Source organism: Tachypleus tridentatus, chromosome 13 (assembly GCF_004210375.1).
Source record: "Tachypleus tridentatus isolate NWPU-2018 chromosome 13, ASM421037v1, whole genome shotgun sequence".
Taxonomy (NCBI): Eukaryota; Metazoa; Arthropoda; class Merostomata; order Xiphosura; family Limulidae; genus Tachypleus; species Tachypleus tridentatus.
In genome coordinates, this window is record NC_134837.1 from 243,417,630 (window position 1) to 243,430,977 (window position 13,348).

A 13,348-nucleotide genomic window follows, 5' to 3' on the forward strand; every position below is an offset into this window, starting at 1 on the left:
AGTAAAAGTAAAGAAAAAGCTTGAGCAGTTTGTGTACTAACTTTTGAGAACAGTTTTTCTGATCTAATAAGTTTCTTGTGTTTATAAATTAGCTGGCAATTCATACTGTAGTAAGTAAGGGTATATTATATCATTATATGTTATTAAAGTTGAAAGAATAACAGCATTTTCATAATTTATGATGAAAATTGTTTCTATTTTCCATATATATATCCATTTATGTTACAGGAAATCTGTCGATCAAACATTTGTTTAGTGATCATAATTGTATATTTTTCAAAACTGTGTTACAAATTGATAATGTGGTTGTGGCGATGCTACTCATGCACCCACTTCTATTTGAAAGCACTGAAGAATACTGATGAACTCAGTCAAACTACAACTGGTGACAATGTATAAATAATCTTGTTTAATATACACTAATATTAAGTTGATAAGGTTGATTCTTAAAAAGTTTCATTTTTTAATATACGGTCTCTCATAAGACAATACTAATTTTGTACAAATATGAAAATTGTTTCCTTTACACCAATCTTTCAAACAGACAACTGTTCAGTTATAGAAAAAAGTTTTAGCCAATAGTTTAATAATATAATGTGATATATCAAACTACTATACAAACATCTTTGCTACTTACACTGTATTTCTGTTAACAAAGTATTACTTTTTCAGCAATGAACTGGATATTTTGATCTGTGAAGATATCTTAAAAATGTCCATAAACAATATGTTTAAAAAACACATTACCTTTTAGTACTTGCTGTTACAAAATGTTTCCAAAATTAATATTTTGATCTGTGAAGATATCACGAAAATGTACATAAACTAAACCTTATAAAAAACAAAAACACATTACCTTTTACTACTTGCTATCACAAAATTTCTGTTCTGTATATCTTTGTCAAATGTTTATATCTTGTGTGTTTGTTTTGTAAATAAACCAATTATTTATACAAAATTAGCATCAAATTTCTTTATTTAACAAAAAATACTGCGTAACTAAATATCATATAGCTTAAGAAATGCATAAATATGATGGTTGTTTAGGAAACTTTTACACATACTTTTTTTAGTATCCAACCTAAACAATAAACCCAATTTGCAAACTCAGGACATTTTAAGTATGAGTGTTACAGCCTTAACACATGTACATGTAATATATACTGTTAAAAACAACGCATCATTTGTAAAAATCATTATTCCAGACCTAAAGTAACCGAACAGTTTACATTACAATTGAAGGTACACTCATCATGAAGATACCAACAATATTAAGTAAAGTAAATAATTACTTCTTAATACTTGCATTTTATTACATTAAACCCTTAATTCAGTGTGCAATGTACTGTTTTGGTTATCTCTTTGTTATTAAAGAAACACACTTAAATTTGTTAAATTGAATGCTGGTAGTATCTTTGCAGAATAGAAGGCTGTTCAAAATGATATTCATGGTTTATTTTAACAGTATAAGGATGGCTTTCAAGACCTTATCTGACATTCTTTCACTACTTTCAGTGTAACATTCTTACACTACTTTCAGTGTTTCCTGCCTTGGAAACTGTCATTAAGAACAATAGTACATAACCAGGGCAGGAGACTTGTACAATACACTGACTCCACTGTTATCACCTACCTCTTTACATGCTTTTCAAAATTCACCATCAAGAACCAATTTGAGCAATTAAAGACAAAAATATGTATGAAATATCTATGAATGGCAGACACGACAGTTGCATTGCCAGGTTTTCCACTCAGGGAGAATAATGATTTTGGGAAGGAGGAGGCAATAAATTAAATAACTGAAATAGAGTTACATTTTTAATAAAATGATCATTAAGACAAATCAAATGTAAATTTATAAAGTTTTAATTTTTTATTAAATTGTACAAAATTAGCTTATTATATTTAAAGGCTGGAAAAATATGTGATCAATATGCATAGGTTTTTTAGAGGGGCATGCCTCTTTCATTGTACTTCTGAAACCCAAATTCCTCTTTGCTCTTACATCTTTTAAAGCAGACATGTGACTGAATACTTTGACTTAGTGGAGTCAAATTTTACTGGCACTGCATCTAAGCAAAATTTTTTATTTCTTCCATGATACAATGGTGTCAACACATTAACTTGATAATATACAGTTTGCTTCAGCATTTGTTCTTGATTTTACAACTAATTACTATAGCTGTAATCACCATGAAGCTTTTTGAAAACGTTTCACAACATATGTTCTCTATACTAGTTTTGAAATTTCACATCAACAACAAAACAGAAATAAATTACTTGGACTTTTGTAGTCACTTAAGTAGACATATACACTGCTGGTCAAGATCTTAAGGCTAATGAAGATAAAGAAAACATGCATTTTATGTTGTTAGACTCAACCACTTAGTTAAGTAGAGCTTTGAAAGATGAAAATAAGAAAAGGGAAAATAAAAATAAAAACCTTTTTTAGCATTTAATAGGGATAATGTGAACACTATGAAATTAGCCTAAATACTAGCTGGCCAAAAGTTTAAGACCATACTGAAACAAAGCGTTAATCGGTAAACACATAACGAAATTTAGTTATCTGTGTTCAAGCATTAGTGTTGTCAACACCTTCCACTGACATCTCCTGTGTTACATTAAGTAAAAACATGGCAAAGGCTATAAAGGTGACAGAGTTTGAACATGGCAGAATTGTCAAGCTGCAAAAGCAAGGTTTCTTTCAACGTACCATTGCTGGTGAGACTGGGCATAGTAAAACTGCTGTTGCAAATTTCTTAAAAGACCCTGAGAGATATGGAATGAGAATTTCAAGTGGTTAGCCCAAGAAAATTTCGATGGCATTGAGTAGGAAGATTTGACAGGCAAAACACCAGCTGATTGCTGAACCAGATTAAGACCCTTATGGATGCAAAATGCAGCTCAAAAACAATAAGATGGCATCTACAAAAGAAAGGCTTTAAAAACCGTAAACGCCTTCAAAGGCCATGTCTCCTTCCACACCAGGAAACAGCTCGGTTAAACTTTGCTGAGAAGCACCAAACATGGGATGTAGAAAAGTAGAAGAAGGTTTTGTTCTCTGATGAGAAAATATTTAACCTGGATGGTCCAGATGGCTTCCAATGTTACTAGCACCATAAGGATATCCAACCAGAGACATTTTCTACATGAAACAGTGGAAGAGGTTCCATCACGATCTGAGGTGCTTTCTCCTTCTATGAAACAATGGAGCTTCAGGTTATACAGGGGTGTCAAACAGCAGCTGGCTAAATTGGCATGTTGGAGAGAGCATCCTTATTGACTGAAGGTCCTTGCTTGTGTGGAAATGACTGGATCTTTCAGCAGGACAAAAAAGGTTTTTTTTTTTTTGGAATTTCGCACAAAGCAACTCGAGGGCTATCTGTGCTAGCCGTCCCTAATTTAGCAGTGTAAGACTAGAGGGAAGGCAGCTAGTCATCACCACCCACCGCCAACTCTTTTACCAACGAATAGTGGGATTGACCGTCGCATTATAACGCCCCCACGGCTGGGAGGGCGAGCATGTTTTGGCGCAACTGGGGCGCAAACCCGAGACCCTCAGATTACAAGCACACGCCTTAACGCGCTAGGCCATGCCAGGCCTGACAAAAAAAAAAAAGGACTTTTTCATGCCAAATAACGTGATTCTTTTGGAGTATCCAGCATTTTCGCCCGAACTGAACCCCATTGAAAATGTTTGGGGGTGGATGGCAAGGGAAGTCTACAGGAATGGACATCAATTCCAAACAGAGCATGATCTTCGTCAAGCCATCTTCACCACTTGGAATAACACTCAAGCCAGCCTTCTGTGAATGCTTATATTGACCATGCCAAAGAGAATGTTTGAAGTTATTCTCAATGATGGCCATGTAACTCACTACTCTGACCTCTTGTTGGGCATTTCCTACCCTGTTTAGGATTTCCTTTTGCTATAGTCTTAAACCTTTGACCAGCTAGTATTTAGGCTAATTTCATAGTGTTCACATTTTCCCTATCAAATGCTAAAAAAGTTTATTTTTATTTTCCCTTTTCTTATTTTTTATCTTTCCAAGCTCTACTTAAATAAGTGGTTGAGTCTAACAATGCAAAATGCATATTTTTTATTTAAGTTCATTGGCCTTAAGATTTTGGCCAGCAGTGTATATTGCCATATTTTCCATCTGTTGCATGCCAGCAACTACTTATACAGCTTCCAGCAGTTCATCTCCCATTCAGCTGTGTTTGGGGAGAAACTTTTGAATACAGTTTTTGTGTCACTTTTTTTGTTCCAAAATTTATGTGAATCATTGCAGTTATAAGCTAGTGTAGTTTTTTTATTATTTCCAATTACAAATTTTTAATTTTTTCATTACCTTTAACGAATTTTTGGTAGCAGGTCATGGAGGAACCTATTTTTTTCCCTGATGTTATCATGCCTTCCATTGTTTTGTCAGTATGGCCAAACACCACAGGTGTTTGTTTATTTGAATTGGTAACATGTTGAGCCATGTACATTATAGCCTAATAACAGGAGAATTTTGAACTGGAAAGTTTTGTATAATCCACATATAAAAGGTCAATTTTAGGCACTAACTGCACTTGCAACTTGGAAACTTAAACTGAATTGAAAAAAAAGGGGATTTTAAAGCGACTCACATCAAAACACCTGGATATATATAAGTTATTAACATAGGTCACAAACAACCCATTGTATTTGCTGAGAAGATATCCAGTCTTTAGGTATATATAAGATGTTCCCAACTGTGAATCAGATGTACATTCCCAAGATCAGAGAGGATTTCTTTGTGTTTTTTTAATGCAAAGTAACACAATGGGATATTTGCACTTTGTCCACTATGGAGAAGCTAACCCAGGATTTTGCATTGTATGTTTGTAAACTTACCTCTGACCCACCAGGGACACATAAGTGGAAAATCTAAACTATTTTTATGTATGTTATTTATAATATTAATAATCAGAAGATAAAAGTATCAGGCAAGCACACCACAGTTTTATTGATGGATAGTAATTTTGAGCCATCATTTCTTCAACTATCCTTATAAAGGGTAGAACAAAATAAATTGTTCTTCTGTAACAGTTGACATTTTCTTTAACTTTAGAGCTATGTTAGTGTTATAATGTTTTTATGGCTAACAAAACATACTGAATGTAAAAATGATTGGATATTAGATAACTGGTAACAAGTACCAGTAACAAGATGTTCCCATTGCAATGTGAAAATTACAGTGACCAATTTAATCTCAGAGCAGAGAACAAAGTAGAGAGCAAGAAAAATATTCTCAATCCCAAAATATTATGAGATATATGATCTCTGATTTAAATGTCCTATCCTCAATATTCAGTACTACAACTAAAATGATCCCTATTAATTGCTGACTATGAGCAACAGAAATTTTAGTAAATGAGATAAATGTTGGAAATGCATCTTTATTTCAGTTTTTAAATTGTAAAGTTAGATAGAAATTACTTTACTGGTGAGAGCAACTTCCTTAGTTATTACTTTACCAACATCATTAATACCATCTGAAGATATTTCATTGTAGCATAATGAGGAAGAGTTGTGCCTCAGGCATAAACTTTTTAACAAGTGGAACTGATAGTGAGGAAATATCTATCATTTTCACCACCTCTGTCATCACCCACGTTTTGATTGTGAAACTAGTAGCATCTGCTTGAAAGTGAAGATTTAACAAAGTAGCAAAGTAAAATTTGAATTGCTTTATATTCCAACAAACCTAGTCTGAAGCCCTTTTCCCAACAATATTTACAGTGTTCCTAGTTCACCGGTACTTGTGTTATCATTTGGCAAATACTTATGCCAAAGTTATACCTTTAAATCTATAAACTGATTTCAGTACTATGTGAAGCATGAATCCAGCTATTTATTTATGTATGGTTCCCCGCTAGTACAGCAGTAAGTCTCCTGATTTACAATGCTAAAATCAGGGGTTCAATTCCCCTCAGTGGGCTCAGCAGATAGCCCAATGTGGCTTTGCTATAAGACAAAGATATATTTGTGTATGGTATCAGAACCACACCAGATGATAGATAAAAAACCATACCAAATATAGGAGAATGTACATCCTTGATTTTTAGGAGAAATTAGATACTACAGAAAAACAATCAGGCAGAATAAACTTTTATTGGTCTCACAAACTATCTAATGGTGAATTTAATCTAACTAAACTATCCTAATCTCAGCTTGAAGGCCCATCTTCCAGGATTCCATCCATATATATGTAACATCTGTGAAAAACCTGTCTGTGAATTAGTTTCATTAAACTCCATAATGGATTATCCAAAACAATCCTATGCTTGGAAAATGTTTATGTTGTGAAAAAAACAAGAATCTTGAATTTGGTTATATCAGTTGTCAAAAACTGATACCTAACTGTACCTGTCCTCCTTGCATGGAACCTTTTAATAGGAAGGTACAACCAGTACATAAACAAGGGGTGAAAAAAGGGTACATTGCACTAGGGCCCTTAGAAACTTTTAATTATTCATATTTTTAGCATATTGTAGAAATTTTCTAGAAAAATTTTTTATTTTCTGTAAAAAAATGAACTAAGGCTTAATGGGCTCCATTATAAGCCTCTGCACCAGGGCCTCAAAAATACCTGATGATGGGCCTGACATAGCAATGTTGCTGTCCTAGTTTTAAATGGTGTATGTGACTTTTATGCACATACATATCACAAAGTGCCAAATATGAGTCCTAGGTGTAATGTAGACTATTCACAAGCAATAACCACTTGTCAAACTAATGATTGTTGTATCCACTGGTTATGCATTGCATTGGACCTTATTCCGTATTTCATGGATAAACAAAATAATGATACAGTAATTACTTATCACATACCACAAAATAATGTACAAAACATTTCTACAACCATATCATCTATGGGCAGAAGATTTAGCAATATAATAGTATCCTTCACAAGTTAAGTTTATAAAGCCAAATGACATCCTGCAACAGAATCAAGCATTCAACACCTGCCACAGAAACATGTTTGGTGGTAGAAGCAATAAACAATTGAATAAAATAATGAAAGGTACTGGCAAAGATTGAACTGGACCAGAATGGCATTTCTTATTCATGCTTTTAACTGTCCTACTTTTCTGTTTTAAAGATAAAATAACCAACAACAACAGAATAATTACAGCAACATCTTAATACTTCACATTGGTTTGGAAGTTTGTTATATAATAATATAAACATGTAGATTCAATGTAATAATTCAGGCATTGCCTAAAACTTCTTTCCAAGGGAATATTATGATAATGTATATATGCATATACATATTAATTCAGTCGACACTGTATTGTGGTCAAAAAAAAGTCCTCCTCCTCTCTCTTTCAAAACCTCAAATTAACTTCTGGTTACAACCCATGGTATTTACCAACATGTAATTACTTTATATATATATATATATATATATATATATATATATATATATACACATACAAGATTCATTAGCACTCTACAACTGCTATCACCTTTTTCTCATATAAAATACAGAAGCTGGTTCAGCTGCCACACACTAGCAAAATAGCTTAACACATTTAAATAGATTATAGAGTCCAAAAGTCTGGCACAACAAGAGGTCATTGAGGAACAATAATGACCCAGCTGATGTAGCTTTAGACTTTTCATAGTTGTCTGAAGAATGTCTACAGTCACTAACACTAAAGTAGACTAGGCACCATTACACACACAAGAATATCTAATGAGGACAGACTCTTATGTGTAGGAGAGTATTAAAAAGGATAATATTCTCCATGAAAAGATTTTTTCCAGCCATAATGAGCAAGGTGTACTCTTTCTGGAATCAGCATGATTTAGTGATTAATTCATACTCTCCCAGTATTGCTCACACAGTGACGACAGAAGAATAGTTCCACATAATACTTATTATGAAATGTGCTACCTTTAAGAGTAAATTTTGGATGGGATAGGAAACTATTTTCAAGCAATTTTTGTTGTTTCCAACATTTGTGGAAAAAGTGAACACAGTGTACATAAATGTAAAAAATTAAAAGCATAGGCACAATAACTATCTTACAGGCCCTTATTCTTTCTTTTTTTTGTTAATCAAATAGTTAAATTTGTTTGGTTAGATCCACTCTTATGATTGAGAGCACAATTCCACATTTGATTAGTTATTTAAAGATTAATTTTTTGCTAAAATTAGAATACAAAACTAACTTCAATGTAGTAAACAAAATATATTTTGTTTATATAAACATATTTTAATATTATTCCAATATAATTAATAGCATCCTGTTTTTAGCTCATATTCATTGTACTGAAGTAAGCTAAATTATATCAGAGTGTATATAAGAATAAGTCTTATTTGTTACATAATGTATCTGAGAATTTTTGTTGCCCAGATGCAAGTGTTGGACCAGACAGACACATGATTCAGTCTAAGTTTGTTTCAATAAACATTAGACACATGTTTTGCCAACCCAACATGTGGTAAATCAGTTTTATTACATTAGATTTCAAAACAGCTACAGTATGTTGATTGGAAGTTTTAATCAAATAAGTACACCAAATGACATACATCTGCAATAGAAAATTCACAAGTTATATCACGATACAAATAATGAAGTGTAATAAATCTTAATAGCTCTAACAAATACTTTGTTTTACTTCTATAATCTAGGTACATTTACAACTAAAATATCACATTTAAATGCTCTTTAGATTAACTGTTTCTTGCAACACACAATAATTTATTTAACAAGAATCTTTGACAATTATACAAAAACAGACTTCCTTTTAACACAGTTTTATTTGCAAGTTCATGCCCTTCTCTTTGTATACCTTTTAAATTTTAGCATTCAACTAACAATTGATTTAGACCAATGAGAGGCTAAAAGGAGGCAAAAAGAAAAATGGTGTAAGGAAAACATCCTGATGTTAATGCTGCTGCAATTAGGAACTATTTGACCTTTGGTAAAGGTTAGATAAAACACTTGTTTTTAGCTATTTACAAAATATGCATATCATTTGTTTAGCCATGCCTTAAATTACAATTTTGATTTATTAAATAAATATATTTCAATTCCAACCAGAATTTAAAAAACTGAGTTTCTACAAATTCCACTGAAGTGGAATAAGAGGACTCTGATTGTACTGTGTAGACAAATTGCTTCTTAAAACTAATTTCTACCCTTCTTAATCATTGTAATCTTTTATTTGTACAAGGTTAGTTTCTTCAAAAAATACAGAAGTTACAATTGCATATATCAATTTTACTTATTCTAGGAATAAATAAAATACCCACACAGACCACGTAATTTATTTCTGTGCTCCAACTAACATGCACTTCTTTTACAACTAAGATTACACTCATGGCTGAAAATGTAACAAAATCCTGGACATAAGGATTATCTCATTCATTGCTCTAATAGATACCTTCTCACAAAGTACATTTCATTACTCATTACCCGTAAATGAATATTGTTGTACCATTCCATTATGACAATGTACAAGCTGATACAGAAAATGATGTCCACTTCCAAACAATCACCATTTTTGTAATTATGATATATGGGCAAAATACCAATGTAAACAATAGAGAACTATTTTCTGTAAAACTTGATAAGTGTTTTACATTAGACAAAATGCTATGAAATTGTTACCTTTTCACACTGAATTGAAACTATACATATTAAATGAGTTGAAATACAAAATTCTCTGAATCAGCAATGCGTGGAGTATGTAAATGAGAAATAATTGTGTAATATGTAGCATTCTAAATACATAGCATCTCTACTCTTCCATCCCAGAAATTTATCTTTTCCTTCCTATCTTATGACAATACAAAATCATTTTCCATTTAGTGAATTGTTTAAGACAAAGCTCTCCCTAATGTGAAAGTTTTTTGCCTCATGATATTCAATAAATGGTTTGTTGCCAAGAGCTTTAGGTGGGAACTAAACTGAAATTATACTTTGGTAACACAAATACTGAAAGTTAAATTTAACTCAAAGCAACAGCTGCAACACATTACTCATATATTATTTTGAACTTTCAAACAATAGAATTTTTTTTCATAGCATTGCTATATCAAAATCTAATTTGTATGATTATATTTACAAATTTCAACTTATTCAAAACTCATAAATAAATAAAAAGTTATAACCATGCATACAAACAAATTCCAGAGATCTCACTTACATGTATTATTTAACTTTAAAAAAACAAACATCATGTCTAGAGAGAAATAGCAGCAAGGTTAACAAGTCACATTATTAGTGACTCTCAGGAGTTTCCAAACCTCATTAAAGGCTCTCATTAATCTAACAATTAACCACCTTACTACATATTATTAACAGCCATTTTTAAAACCTGGAACACATTTGTGTTCCAACACACTCCTTTTACAAACTTTTGTTTCACGCTCAGAGTCAAAAATGTAACTGTATAATGCACATATTATAGACAAAGTTACACATTATTAATATCCACATAAGTCGAAGACAATTTCTTTTTACAAATATTATGTAAAAGAATTTTTGGACTCAGTTTTACAACAAATATGGAGTATTCAAGAGGAATGTTTTCACCAACATTAATAAGCCATCTCTGTGCAATTTTTACAATAATTTATTCAACAAAGCAAGAGATGTTAATATTCCAAAAGTTATGAATTAAACAGCTGGCTACATTTCAATCTAAATGTTACCAGTTCATGTTCAAGGAAGTTTGGAAATGCTCAATGATTTTAGGAATTTCAAATAGGAATTTACACATTTCACATACACATGCACACAAAGAGCTACTATTAATTCAAACTTTCAAAAGCTCAGGCCAGGAAAGACACATGATCATACAGCAGTGTGACTATACATTAAATATTTAATTAAATTGGCATGTGTTTATTTCCAATGATTTAACTTAACTTTAATTACCAAACTGAATATACCATACAAAATTTAAATTATTTTTACATTCTGAGATAAATCTATTATAACTTAAAAAAACACATCTAAAGTAAATTTCAATGAATGCAGTAATGTATGAATTAATATTATACTAGATAGTTTTGTTTTTAACCATAAACTAAAATATATAACACAATAACATTAGTTTGGTTCTGGGCATATTTGCCATTACACATGAAGATAGATACGTTACTTGAGTAGCAAATTTATAAACACTGATGAAGAATGTAAAATTTCAAGTGTTCAAACAGTTCAAGATAGATTCAAAGCAACTCTCTACTATAATAACACTTAGTTCACTTTTTCAAAGAACCTTAATAGTTTTTTCAAAAAAATTGAGCTTTCATATATCTGGTTTCTGAAATTTTTTAAGAACAATTCTTTGATTTTAATATCATTAGAACATGCACAAGAATAAAATCTAGTAACACCTACTAAAAGTAAAGACTATTAAAGTGTTGATCTTACACAAATTTCTGCCATGTGTACATCAATTATCAAAATTTCATATCAATTGAAGAGTCAACTTTTGACACTGGATGGATCAAAATTTAAATAAAACAATTAACATATCTTCCCCTCCTCAGATTCAAAAATTAAAACAAATAAAACATTAAAGTGTTGACTGATTTAATGTAACTCAACATAAGATCCTTTGCAATTACTGAATAATAAAAAAATTTAAAAAATCTCCACAACTTTACCAATTCTATGCAAGAGCAAAATTTACATATACTGGACATCAATTACCAAAAACCTATATAACTATCATTGTAAAAAACAAACTATAAAAAAACAGGAAAAATAATATATAACACTAAATGCTATGTGACATGCTTTAACTTAGTATATTTGGTCATATCTGGAATTCTCCAGAAATACCTTGTACAATATCCACATTGTATTACATACTCTTAAATAAAATTTTTAGATGTTATTGCACAATATAGAATGTCTCTAAACTTCCCAATAAAAACTAACATACAGATGTGCAACTCTCATAAAGGACATAACTGATATGTATGTATGTATGTATATATAAAAATATAACACACCATGAAATAAACAAAGATTCACAACTCTCAACATTATATAAAATTCTTTCACTTAAAATTTTGTAATACACAATAAAATATTATTTGTTCCTTCACCAAACAAAAAAAATTCAAAATCTATAAATAATTAAAACAAAACTATAACATAATTGTGTAGTTAAGGTATAAAAATTCATCATCAACCTTCATTAGTGTTATTTTTATTTAAATTTTGCAATAATAAATAGATATAAAGTACACTTATACTGCAAAAATGAATCCAAGTGAAATTTCAACAGATATTTACTTGTACAAGAAAAAGGCAGTAACAATACCTATCACAATTTATACAAATAGATGAACTATCCTGAAGTTTATTGCAAGAAATTAAATATACATTATATTAGAATTTTCAGTTAAAAATGTTATGTTTTTGAACCTAAAAAGTAATATTTAGCTACCAATACTGAAAGTTGCATGCAGTTTTACTTAGCAGTAAACTTGCTTGACAAAATTCAACAGAAAAGTAAATATGCCCGAAATATTTCGTTCAGCTTCACTGATCTACTTGAGGCAGCCACTAAAAAATTAACTAATCATAAATGTGACAGTCATTAATAGTTTGCAGACTGAAAAAATTACAACCAAAAACTGAGATTTGGCTCCTGAAACAATGCCAAATATCAAAAATTTGTCACCAGAAGTTTTATCTGTCAATCTAGTAGAGCTGGTATGATATCTCAACTCCAAACTGCTACACCATTTATTAATTATCAGTTAACATGCTGAGTTTACTGATGACAATGTTTTGCATCAATGACCAGATGAGCTTCATGTTTTATTACACACTAAATGATGGATCATGGTTTAACCACTCAATATCTTCAGAAACCTTTCTAAAGCACAAGAGATAATTACTGGTGACACTGTACACAATATCATGAGGTACAGAGAAAGAGGTGGAAGTCCTTTGGAAAAAAGTAAAACTCAAACACTAAACACTATCCTCCATGGTCACAAGCATGAATAACCTGCACTTTATTTTTATTACTTTATGTACTTTTGTCAATTTTAACATAAATGCAATAAAATTATATTTACCATTTAATGAGTTTTTACAAAAAAGGTACAAAAGTAATGAAGTAGTCTGTGTACTTTCATAATTAACAGTAAAAAAAATAATTTTCCTCCAGATGGTACTATTTCAACTGCTGGATTACTTGTTAATGATCACAGAGTAAATCCTTAATGTATCTAACACAATGCGAGATTTTGTAAAAAAAGCAATAATATTCTACTTAACATCAATCATAAAGGAAACTTTACATCAGAATGCAATTAAAAGTTTGTTC

General features: G+C 31.1%; 1 protein-coding gene across 1 annotated transcript in view; it reads right to left on the bottom strand.

Annotated features, from left to right (window-relative positions):
* Positions 1-13,348, bottom strand: part of LOC143238909 (uncharacterized) — a 32,095-nt gene that overhangs the window by 3,478 nt on the left and 15,269 nt on the right. The gene's annotated exons all lie outside the window — the stretch shown is intronic.